Below are 12,783 nucleotides of genomic sequence, written 5' to 3' on the forward strand. Positions count from 1 at the left end.
TTTTTTGGTACCAGGGATTGAACTTGGGTCCTTCTGCTTGAGAGGCAGGCGGCGGAACCACTGAGCTAAATCTCCGGTCCAGGAGTAACTTACCTCTAAGTACCCTAACACCCCAGTTTCCCAGACCCCAGGAGTAACTCTGTGCATAAAGCATGTCCAGGCTTCCGCTCGAGGCAGATACCTCCTCAGCATCGCCCACCTCCTGACACAGAGATCTAAATTTCACACATCTAGTGCGCAACACATCCCACAGAAACCGCCACACAGCCATCTCTGGGTCTCGAGTGAATTCTTTCACCGAGGGTACAAAGGACAGAGGAGTCTCATGCGGGCCAGATCTCCAGACACAAGGAGGACATGGCTCCCAGGTGAGGCACACACCTGGATTTCCCTCCCTGCAGATGTTCCTAGATGCAGTGTGCACCGTGTGAGAGGAGAAGTACAAACATTAGGAAGGTGAGACTTCCCTTTCCACTGAAATAAGCCTTGTTCCTATGAAGCAAATCCCCTGGACCTAAGCTTGAGTTTTAAACTCAGCCATTTCAAATAAGCTGAGACAGCTAAAGGAAAGTGAAGGCTATGATCCGGGAAACCAAACAAAGAGTTAACTTGCTAGCTATCTTAGTTACTTTCTCATAGCTGGGACAAAATACCCAACACCTACAAGTTAAAGGAGGAAAGGCTTCTTTAGCTCACCATTTTAGAGGTTTCAGTCCATGGCCAGATGGTCCTAAAGCAGAGCAGTGGGGCAGAGGGCCTGGCAGACAGGAAGCTGTGGGACTCCCTTCCTTCCCTTTTCATTCCATGCAGGCTGCAAGCCTGTTGGTTGGTGCCACACACAGGCAGGGTCTGCCCTCTTCATCAAGTCCATCACCCACACCCAGAACTACGCCAAACCAGTTAATGGGCCAATCCAGTGGCACACATCTGTGATGCAGCCACTCCCGAACCCCACCCATGGGCACAGGAGGCTTTGGGGACATCCAGATAAAAGCCATAACTTTGGCTCATCAGGTTAAGTGAAGATTTCATGGAAAATCAAATTTTTTACGCACATTTGTTACAAATCATATCCAAAGTTAGGAAACACGACAGAGAATCTACAGAGGCATACAGAGGCAATTAAGGACTCTAAATGCTTTCACTACAAACCCAGTATTTACATATTTACAGTGCAAGTCATCTTGGCTTTCCAAGCGTGCCTCAAATGATAAAGTCGTGACACATGGCTGAGTTAGGATGGACAGACGATAAATCGCATCTTATGTTGGTCACCAGAGTTTACTGAACTGATTCAGCATTAACTTGTTGCACTTGCTTTCTTTTCCACTTTGAATTAAAGTGATTTATTTCAGACATTATAAAAATTAGGTGCATCTTTTAGAATTTGAGCTAGCTTTTACAATTCCTGTCTGCTAGTTGCAGCAAGTCAAATAATCGTTTTTTAATATTAGATACTTTAAGATTTTGTATTACACATTCTACAACTTGTTTTTTTATTTTTATTTATTTATTTATTTGGGTTTTTTGTTTTTGGTTTTGGTTTTTTTGTTGTTATTGTTGTTTTTTGATTTTTTGAGACAGGGTTTCACTATGTTAGTTGAGACTGACCTGGAACTCACTATGGAGCCCAGGCTGGTCTCAAACTCACAGCGATCCTCCTGCCTCAGCCTCCTGAGTGCTACGATTACAGGTATGTGCTACCATGCCCAGCTCCAACTTGTTTTTTAAATTTAACTGTCTGCTGAAATCCTTTTACAGAGTACATATAGATTTGCCTCAATCTTTTTAACGTCTTATTCTACTCTATAATACAGAATCACCATAAGTTAGTGATGAACTGCTTTATTAAACCTCCTTTTTTGTATTACAAATGATCCTCTAGTGAGATGTGCATGCATTATTTTTTTTCAGTTATATGTCTGAGTATTTTTGTAGGCCACATGCTGGGAATCGAAGGTTTTAGGTAAAAATAGCTTTACGTTTTTATATATGAGTAAGGGCCAATGTAAACCAAAAATCACAGGTAAAGATACTCAAAATCATTAATGACCAGGAAAATAAAAATAAAACAATGGGCTATCACCTAATAGTTATTAAGCTGGCAAAAATATAAAAGGTCAAGAAAGCCCACGAATGGTGGAAATGTGGGAGAAAGGGCCACGTTAGCCTTTGCTGGAAGCAACATTGCAACATGGACAGAAATCAAAGGTGCATATGGATACCACCACACACCAGCTAATTTAGGACCCAACCCCACGAAGACAGAGCCCCAATAAGGAGAATACGGAAACAAACATACTTTTGACAACACTGATTTCTTACAACAAAGTTTTTAAGCTCCGATTGTTGCCATCTCTCACCGAGAGAGAGAGCACAGGCCCCGCCTCGGGACACTCAGGGACTTGGGCAGACCCGGAGCAAGAGACTGATCGGGGCTCCTGGCCTCGGTGCAGGCCCCACGCACCCTGCATGCAGATGGCACCAATGCCAGGGCCCAAAGCCTGGGGCTCAGGCCGAGGACTACACGGGTGGCCCCGGAGAGTGTCAGAGTCAAGATGCCGCCACACGCCGGAGTCGAGGCCCACACACTGGCCATGAAACAACACTGCCAGTGAAACCACAGGCACAAGGATGTCTCCTGCGCTAGAGGCAGTGCGTGGGGCATACAGCGAGAGAGGTCGCACTTACAAGCAGGATCAAGGAGCCTGTGACTGCTGGAAGCCAAGGTTCCATTCCACTCGCACGCCTGGTGCAAAGCGGGTTTCTGGGGGGCACCTGTTGGTCAGGGAGTGAAACCTGGGGCGGGCAGAGCCAGACGCTCAGCTCAGACAACCCGGATTCAGCCAACGATCCTGACCGCACAAGCCTTCCACAGACTCCCACCCGCTCTTCCTCCCCTCCCACACCTCCCATGCACCTGCGCACCATGTTCCCAGGGGAGGGAAGATGGTGACAATCAAGGCCCTACAAGCCGCTCACTTCTGTCCCACTGCTTCACCGTGAGGCAGAGCCATCAGCTCCGGGTTGTGAGCTTTGATGCTAAAACAGTGCTGAGCAGTTGTGTGAGTGTGCACAGTACAGGAAGGACGGCTGCCACTCGCGTGTTCTCATCGGTGACTCAGGCCGCCTCCCGGGGCCTATCCTCAGACCACGCGCTGCCTGGCTATGGCCCTGTGCCCTCTGCCTGTCCTGCTCATCGTGGCTCCAGCAGAGGAGGCCCTGCTCCCTGCCTGCTACTCACATGTGTTCACACACGAGCGTGTCCCGGCATGAGCGTGCGTCACAGAGCCGGCCCCCAGCCCCTCCACAGCCCGGTGGCTGTGCACAGCCCAGGTCCCAGCTGCCAGGGACCCTTCGCTGCAGGCCTGTTCCACACACATGGGCAGGAGCTCCAGCTCACCTCCACACTCTCAGAGCACACAGAGGTCACACAGGCGCAGACCGGAGCTGCTCAGAAAACAAAGAGCCACTGCTCTGACGGCGGAGCCATCTGTCCCTCTCTGGTGGCCACATGGCTCAGGGAACCAGCAATGGTGCCACCTGCACTTTCAGACTCCAGCGCTTTCCTGTGGCCCACAGCTGCCCCGAACTCTCCCATGCAGGAAACAGCATCTATGAAACAAACTAACAAGTGACTCACAGTGAACAAAAATAGATCGGGTGCAGTTTGTCATCCTCTAAGAGAAGAAAAGGAGAATGCTCCGGAACTGGAGAAGCAACTCACTTTTGCTAACTTCCTCGGGATGGACATCTTCAGGTGACTGCAGAAAGTGGGGTGTGGCCGAAGCTGAGCCGGAGAGAACCATGCATATTCACGAGGGTCAACCTGAGCTCTGAAACCACAGTGCAGTTTCCTGTGCAGCTGCCTCCAGGTGCAACCTGAGCTCTGAAACCACAGTGCAGTTTCCTGTGCAGCTGCCTCCAGGCAGTTCAGGAGGGAGCAATTGTGGGCTTCTTGACCCACAACCTGCCTGGCTCTCTTGTTGGCCTCTGCCCCTCTCTTGGTGCTCCGTGAAGCCAGCACTGCGTGGCTGTGGACGCTGGGAAGCAAGAGTGAGCACAGCAGTGCACCAGGCCAGCCTTGGGGACTCCTCCTCAGCACTGTGACCAGAGCCACGGCTCAGGAGGACGGCGGCACTCCCACCCTGCAGCTCTTTTCAACAGACGTGCGGCACAAAATGCCCAGGATTGCTCCGGTCCCTCACTCAGTAGTCGCTGTGCCACTGAGTGCCAGGCCTGTCCCAAGCACTGGGGAAACTCCAGGGAGCAGAGCAGATGAAAGTCCTCCGCCTGAGTGTCACCCCTGTGCCCGGGCACAGAGCTCACTGTCACTGCTGTCCCAGGGGCTGCCCTGGTGACTGAACAAGGAGCTGGCGTGGGTGTCCAGAGGCACCGTGTGAGGAGGAAGGGGACGCGAAGCCCACAGTGTGAGAGAGAGCAAGGGCTCAGGAAGGGACGGGCAGGCTCACCTGAGGGTCCCGAGTGGGCGCAGGACCCTGGAGGACACGCCAGACGTCAGGCAGAGGCACGCCCAGGAGAGACGCGAATCGCATCTCGCAGCAGGGTCCTGGTGCAGCTACATCGTCAGTACCAGGCAGTGTCCTGGGCTGTTTTGAAAGCATGGAGAAAAACTCAGGGGGCAAAATGTACTGATGCAGGAACCAGCCCCAGAGATGCTGAAATACAGAGCCTCACTAAGGAAGAGAATCAAAACAAAGCCAGACCCTGGCCCATGGGTGGCAGAGCAAATAACAGGACCAAGGTAAATGCCCAGAAATCATCCCAAACCTGCTGGGTAGTCCAGCGCCTGACCACACGGCACATCCCTGTGGGCCTGCTGCCCTGGCGAGTGTCACCGAACATCTTGGTGCCTCCTCAGTAAGTAGCAGAGGCCGGGAAGGAGCAGCTCCACAGCAAGGAAGCAGGGGATGAGGACACCAGGACCACAGTGGGCCCTGCAGAGCACTGCAGCAGACAGAGCACAGAATCAATGGATTCCTTCCAGGGACTTCCACACCACCAAATAGCCGGGTGGACTGAAGAAATCAGAAGGCACGTTTGGGCTGCACTGCACAGGAAGGGACCTCCTGACTCAGTGTTGGGAAGGAGTAGGAGGGGCTTCTGAGGAGGCCAGGACCAGACGCTGCAGACATCAAGGCCGGAAGTCTGGAGCCGCCTGGTCAAGGAGACCTGCTGTGGGGAAGTGTGGACCTTGAGGAGAGGGAGATGTGTGGGATTGTCACACCTCCACCTTGGCGGCTGGGACGAAAGCTTACTGAAGAGAGTTGCTAGCAGTGAGCACAGGACCACAGACGCTGCCAGAAATTCACAACAAAGGCCGATCCCCAGCAGGTTGGAAGGGGTGTAGCTCCTCCCTGGGTGGAAAATGGGAGGGTGGACAGTTTCTGGATGCCTGGTGTGGAAGGCAGCAGAGGAAGGTATAGTGAAAGTTGGCAGCTACAAACCAGAGTGGTGGTGCACACCTATACTCTGCAAAGCGCAGGCAGGAGGATCCCAAGTTCAGGCCCAGCCCAGGCAACTTACTGACTTTGTAAGACTGCTTCAAAATAAAAATTAAAAGTGGGGGAGACATCATGGCAGGCTAGAGGCAGTGCTTGGAAGACACTCACCAAGAAAGACAAGCACTCAGAAGTGAGGGGCAAACAAAATCTCAAATGTGGGAAGGCAACATGAAAGAGAAGCCTGCCCACCAGACAAATTCAGTGTCCAGTGTTCAGAGAAGAGGCTGCCCCTCAGCCCTGCACTGCTCCATGGAGGAAGCAGCTGGGGAAGGGGTCGGGACAGGGGCCTAGGGCTGTGCTTGCCATCCTAGTCCCTCCCGTGGGGACACACAGCCCAGGAGCCAGGTGCCGGCAGAGGCCTCCTCAGGCGGGCACCAAGGAAAGAAGGTGCAGGGCGGAGGCTCCAAGAGATGGCAACTGTCAGGACCAGGGACAGAGAGGAGCAAAGGGCCAGGGGGACACCGAGGCACGGGCAGATACAAGACTGCACCATGTGAGCCCGGGTGGAGAGGGGACTGGGGTGGGGTGGATGGGCACCATCCCCCCAGTCCATGCCAAGCTCTGTGCCCACGCAGGTCCCTCCGCCATGTACCCTCCAAGTGCCCACCTCAGGACCTCTCTGCCCCCCTCCCACAGCTATGTGTGCCAGGGATCTGCTTCCAGCCCCCATCGTCCTGGAATGCTGCTAGACGCCACCGGACCTGGGCTGGAGAGACCACAGTGTGGATGAGGAACAGAGTGGTCCGGCATGGTGAGGCAGGGACAGAGCAGACAGAGGGCTGCAGGAGGGACAGAGGTGGGGAGACCCGGGAAGCCCCCGGGGTCAGGGCAGGCCTGGGGGCCAGCCTGTCTCTTACTCCTCCCCCAGCACAGTGGGGAGCTGGCCTGGGATAGGCAGAGAGCTGGATGCACCCCAAGGAGCCACCTGCAGGGACAAGGCAAGTCGCTGGGTTTACCCGTGGGAAAAGCACACACTGGCTGAATTCTGACTATGCTCATTAGGTTGTATAGGGCTCTCGTCTGCGTGTTTCTGTGTTGTTTCTTCTTTCAGGCTTTTCATCTGGGCACATATGTGGGTGTCCGTGAGTGAGAAACAGAGACTAGGACCTGGTTAGGACTCGGATTTGTGTGGCCCGACCCTCACCAGGGTTGTGCGTGGACAAGCCAAGCCCCGCCATCAGAGTGATGGTGTCCAGGCTCTGGCATCCCGAGCTCTCCAGTCCCAGTCACAGCTCCTCCCCTGCTCTCTCCCCACCACACCGGCCTCTCTTGCCAGCCTCTCCGCATCTCCTCCTTTCCAGGATCAAAACTGGTTCAGTAAGGTAGACTCTTCACTGGCTCCATACGCTGTCATCTTTTCCTTCTTTCTGAACTGTTTCTCCTTCCCTCTGCCTCCCTCCTCCCCTGACCCTCTGCATCCTCAACATTAGTGCTGTTTCACTGTCCTCCTGAGCCACTGAAAAAAGTGTGAATTTTTAAGGGAATTTTACACTTTACAACAGATCCACGGTCAACTCTGTGGATGCTGAAGTAACCCCAAAAGCTGAACTCATGGGCTCAGAAATATGGGAAGTTTTAGGCAAAAACTAAAATCCAAACAGTTAAAAAGTTTGACAATACCAAAGAAGAAACAAATAAACAATTGCATAGATGTTCAGTGAACTCAAAGAGGATGTAAATAATCAGATAAGAAATTTAATTAATAAAATGTTCAACAAGATCCCAGTGTGGTGGCACACACTTGTGGTTCCAGCACTCAGGAGGCTGAGGCAGAAGGATCACTATGAGCTCTAGGCCAGGCTAAGTTACACAGTGACTTGAAGGCCAGCCTGGACTACATAGCAAGACCCTAACTAAAAAAAAAAAAAAAAAAAAAAAAAAGTAAATAAACAAATCATACAATAAGCTTAAAGAAGAAACAAAGACTGACTGGATTAAAGGACATAATGCCAGATGTGAATGTAGGGTACAGGGAAAGGGGACAGTATCAGAATCCCTTCTGTGGGTCCTGGTCTACTGTGAGCCACTACAGCACAAGGCAAATTAAATAATAAAGCAGGAAATAGGGACTTAGAGAGAAGCTGAGCTTTAGGCCTCATCAATGCTGCTCTGGCCACAAAGACGAAGGCACTCTGAGCTTGCCACTATTTATTGGGTGCATAGGGAGTAACAGATGACTCAGAGGGTGGCGATAAACCTAAATTGACAAGGATCTTGTAATCGGAGGAAATGTCAGATGTCTCAGAGGGTGGCAGTGATCCTACAACCAAGAGGATCTTGTGCTGATGAGGGTCTCAGGCCAATGAGAAGCGCATGTTGGTTAGAACAGTGAGAAGGGCAAAGACGTTCCCACAGCAGTAGGTGGGACAAGTTCAGCTGATACGGAGTTTGTTCCTCCCCAGATGGCACATTTCTAGGGTGCTCAAGACCCAGAGTGTAATGATGTCACAGCATCACAGGACCAAAAAGCTCTCAGCTGTGACTGGAGGCAAAAATGGAGTTACATCTCAGCAGGTCATAGCCGGCCTGCAGGAAAGAAGACTAGGCCTAATCACAATTTAATTGAGAAATGATTTTCCCCAAATTTATGTAGCATTGCTCCCAACATTTGGAAGACTACTTTAGTAAATAATTGCAGATTATGAAAAGGAATCAAGCAAAATCCTAGATATGAGAATTTCATTGAAAATATGAGCAGCAGGAACAACCAATCCGAGGGGAGACTGAATTTGAAGACAACATGAATGTAGCAGATCACATACCCGGTGCCACCCTACAAACAAGACACCAGGAAAGCTAGATCCAACAGCACTAGATGACTGAAAAAAGAAAAAAAAAACTAAGAATTATAGGAGTTGATGAAACATTAAAATACAACACCAAAGGTATAAAAATCCATTCACTGTAGTCACACGAGAAAAAACTGTCCAAATGTAGGGAGAGAATTCTAGGTAAATGAACCACATAGAGCCCCAAATAACCCTACTGACAGAAACCTGCCTGACACATCCTAGTCAGAACCTGGAAATTCAGCACAAAGAGCACACTGTATTGAAAACTGTCAAGGAGAACAAACAGCTCATACAGCCGAGACCATCAGTGTAACAGCAGATTTCTCAACACAAACCTGAAAGGCCAGGAGAGCTTGAAGCAAAGTTTTACAAGCCTCAGAAGGAAACATCTGCCAATCTAGATTACACTATCCCACAAAATTATGCTTCAAAACTGACAGAGAAACGAAGACTCTCCACAACAGAGAGAATCTAAAGAAATCCATGACCACCAAACCAGCACAGCAGGCAACACTCGAAGGGATCCCAGACAGGGACAGCAAGGCCAACACTACCGAGGAGCCCAGAGGAAAGAATACATCCCATTGGCAGAGGAGCAAAACAAAAGAAAAGAGACAGAAGAATTAGCAACCGAAAACAGTTGAATGACAGGATGTAGTGAACTCCTTTCAATAATAACATTCAAGATAAATGGTTTTACTCTTTAATCTAAAGACATAGACAGGCAGATTGGGTCAAAACTAGGTGCTGCCAGCAAGAGACATGCCTGGTCCACACACAGACCACAGACTGAGAGCGAAAGGATGGGAACGGCACTCCACGCAGCCAGAGCCTGGACGCCAGCAGGAGCAGCTGTCCTATTTCCAGACAAGGTGGGCTGCAAGCCAAGCCGGTCAGAAGAGATGAGGAAGCTCACTACGTACTGGAAAAGGGAAGAGTTCGGCAGGAAGACATCCAAACTGTAATATATTATGCACCCGACTTCATAAAACAAAACTACTGGACATAACAGTCTACACTGGTGGTGGGAATGTAAACTAATACAACCACTATGGAAATCAGAATGGACATTCCTCAAAAAACTGAAACTAGAAATTCCATTTGAACCAGCTATTCCCCTTCTAGGTATCTTCCCAAAAGAGTCAAAGATGACACACTTGTGCCTGTGTTTACAGCAGCACAACTTAGCTAAATCTTGGAAGCAGCCCACATGTCCATCAACAGACATATGGATAAGGAAAATGTGGTGTTTACACACAATGGATACTATTCTGCCATGGGAGAATGGATGGATCTTGAGACCATAATGCTAAATGAAGTAAATCAGACACAGATGGTTAAATATCACATGGTTTCCCTTACATGAGAAATTAAAAATACGTAGAACTTAAAAGCGAAAGATAAGAGAAATAGCAGGAAATGAGGTAGGCTTTCTGGAGCTGGAAAGGGGTCAGGGGAAGGGGATAATCAGGGGTTGAGGGGAGGGAAGGGGAGCCAAGATGGTGCAGATGGTGGTCTGTGTACCTGCTCCCCAGGACAAATGGAACTCTTACGTATCAGGACACGCGCCCAGTCAAATTCAAAATAAAACCTGGGCTGGGGGCGCAGCTCTGCAGGGCCCTGGGTTCCATCCTCAGGGTGGTACTGACAGATGCAGGGAGGCACACCGGACAGCAAGACGAGTGCTTCTCTGACAGGAAACTGGCGCCGTGACCCTGGCTTGTCACTGCCAGGTGAGTGATGGAGACACTGCCACAGTCAGCACTGGCCCACAGGGTGTGGCAGGAGTGAGCCAGCAGAGCTGCACTCAGGCCAGAGCTCCCAGGAATGGAGATGCCGCGGGGTTAGACAGGGGAATTGTGGAGTTGCTGCTTGTTTGGGACAAAATGGTAGGAAGGAAAGGTCTGAAAAGACTAGAAACAGAGCAGGCTGGCAGATACAAAGCCACTGACAACAGAAACCTTTTGTCACACAGGAGAGGACGGAAATAAACCTGACTTTGGCTATGTTTAACGGTCGGTGGCAACCCACCAGCATCCATCTGAAGCTCCACCAGAGCAGGGATCACCCTTCAGAGGGGACAGACTCAGAACTCAGAGCAGAGAGCGTCCTGCTGTTTTCCACCATGAAGCTGGTTTTTCCTGTCTGTAACAGGCGCAGGATACACTTCTGTGGGTCCTGCTTCTCCCTGACTACCTCTTCTGCAAGGAAAGTGTGTGTCACAGGCACCACCACCCGAGGGTCGCCGCTCGGAGGAAACAGGGCCGAGGACTTGGCTGCCAAGCGCGGAACCTGCAGAGGCCTCCACTCTGCCATCTGGCTGCTCCAAGCTCACTGCTGCCTTCCTGTACTGGCTGGGTGCTGTTGAGAGGGGAGCGGCCCCTGGGCCACACTGCAGACCCCTCGTGCGGTGGTGCCACAGCTCGCCACGGAAGCGAGCGAGTCCCTGCGCGGACATAAGGCTGCTTAGAAAACTGGCATCGCTGGCTCCGTTCTCACACCAGGCTTCCTCAACTGGATTGACTGTTAATTGACTTTGGGTTTCCATCCCACACTTCCTTGACCAAGCCATGACATCAGTTTTTTTCAAAAAATTTGGAAAATTATCAAAAGACTGCATTGCATTTTTTAACCCTTTTAGCATTTTCCTAATGAAAACCCCAATAGGCATACTGCACAGCTGATAACACAGAGGTCTTTCTCACCCTGTTTAAATTGCCAGGGACTGACTGACAGAAAGTGTAGTTCTCTGTGAGCTCTGAGGAGGCTTTGGAAGTAAGGCCAGGCCAGCAGAAGGGCACGGCCGCCTGACAGAAACACATCAAGCGGACCTCACAGTGGCACCATACCCTGGGGTTGGACGGAGCAGGCCTGAACCCGCGGTGTGGTGTAGGCAGAACCTTCCCCTCTCCCGGGCTGTTCAGCATCTTGACACAATGGTACTCAAAATAATAAAATGAGAACTGGTGCTCCAGCAGAGCATGTGCTCAGAACGGTAGCTACTGAGTTATGTGAGTAACAAGAACAATGGCCTTACTCCGTAGCTGAGAGTCGACACAGTGGGTAAGAGGACACCGTGCAGTCAGTAATGAGGTCATGCTTGGTAGCTAGGCAGGATGGCGCAAGCTTATAATCCCAGAACTCTGGGAGGCTGACACAGGAGGATCACAAGTTCAAGATGAGCTGGGCAACTTACTGACTTACTAAGATACTGTCTCAAAATTTAAAAAGAAAAATGTAAAAAAAGGCTGGGGATATATAGCTCAGTGTGAATGTCCTGGATACTGATAGAAAAACAAAACAAAACAATATTCAAACCTGGTTTGTTTGACCTGGAATGGAAGTGCTAACTCTCCTCACATAAACAGCAGTAGCAAGTAAAGAAAGCCCCTAGGAGCCAAAGTGCCAGGCTCCTAGGTGCTCGGAACAGACCGGCACAATCCGAGGTAGACCACGTTCTCTGCGGCAGGACCCTGGCTCCCTTCTGTGGAATCTGATTTAAGGTCCTCCAGGGACACAGCCCACAACTCACAGCCCCGTGGTGACCCGTGCCCAGCCAGGACTGGCGCGCTGGGTCCCAGGCCAGTCCTCCCGGGTTCAGGCTTTGTGAGCAGCACCCAGCGCAGCTGCAAGTGTGACAAGGTCTGTCACCACGCCTGCTCCTGGTGCCTGGGGGCCGGCCTCTGTGTGGGGACAGGAGCGGCTGGGGTCACCAGAGCCCGGGTTCACCCACAGTGCACACGCTGAGTGCCATGCACCACAAGATAGATGCACACGGCCACGTCTGTCACCTGCTGCTCTGCAGGGACTCTGGATTCTCCCAGGAGGGGAGGGTGCCTCTTCCCGGCCTTCGTCCCCGCAGCGGGCGGACTCATCAGCAGAGCCCCAACCCCTCATCAGAAGCCGGTGTGAAGTGCACGACTCCTGGCCTTGTCTCCAGGAGCCGGGAGGGCAAGCCTAGGCCCACTTGTTCAGAGCTGAAAGAAGGCGGAAGGCCAGGCAGACAGAAGACTCCTCCCAGCTCCTGGAGTGAGTTCTCCCCTGCCCCCGGCCAGAAGGAGAACAGTAAAATCTTTAGAGGAAAAGGGAGCACCAGGTGGGTTGAGAGCCCGAGAGTACCCACCCCAGCCTTATCCCTGTCTGCACTCACACAGCAGCCTGCAGCATGGCTCTGGGTCGCATCTCAGGGAGCACAACAGCCAGATCTGGGTCAGACCTGGGCCCCAGACACGGCCGCTGTAACCCAGCAGGCCCTGTCTGGTCAGGACGCCTGGGCAACAGGACGGCAGGTGGGCAGTCTGCAGTGGCGGGGACACGGTCCTCCACGGCCTGGATTGTCCTCTGCTCCCTCAGACTTCAGATGGAAGGCACGGGTCCCTCCCTGCCACAGCCCAGCCCTTGTCTGGCCGCACTCTGGTCTGTCACGGAGCTGGGCTCACCCCTCTCTCCCGGCAGCTCCCAGCTCC

The sequence above is a fragment of the Fukomys damarensis genome, unplaced genomic scaffold (assembly GCF_012274545.1).
Source record: "Fukomys damarensis isolate Sample0158 unplaced genomic scaffold, DMR_v1.0_HiC HiC_scaffold_14, whole genome shotgun sequence".
Lineage (NCBI taxonomy): Eukaryota > Metazoa > Chordata > Mammalia > Rodentia > Bathyergidae > Fukomys > Fukomys damarensis.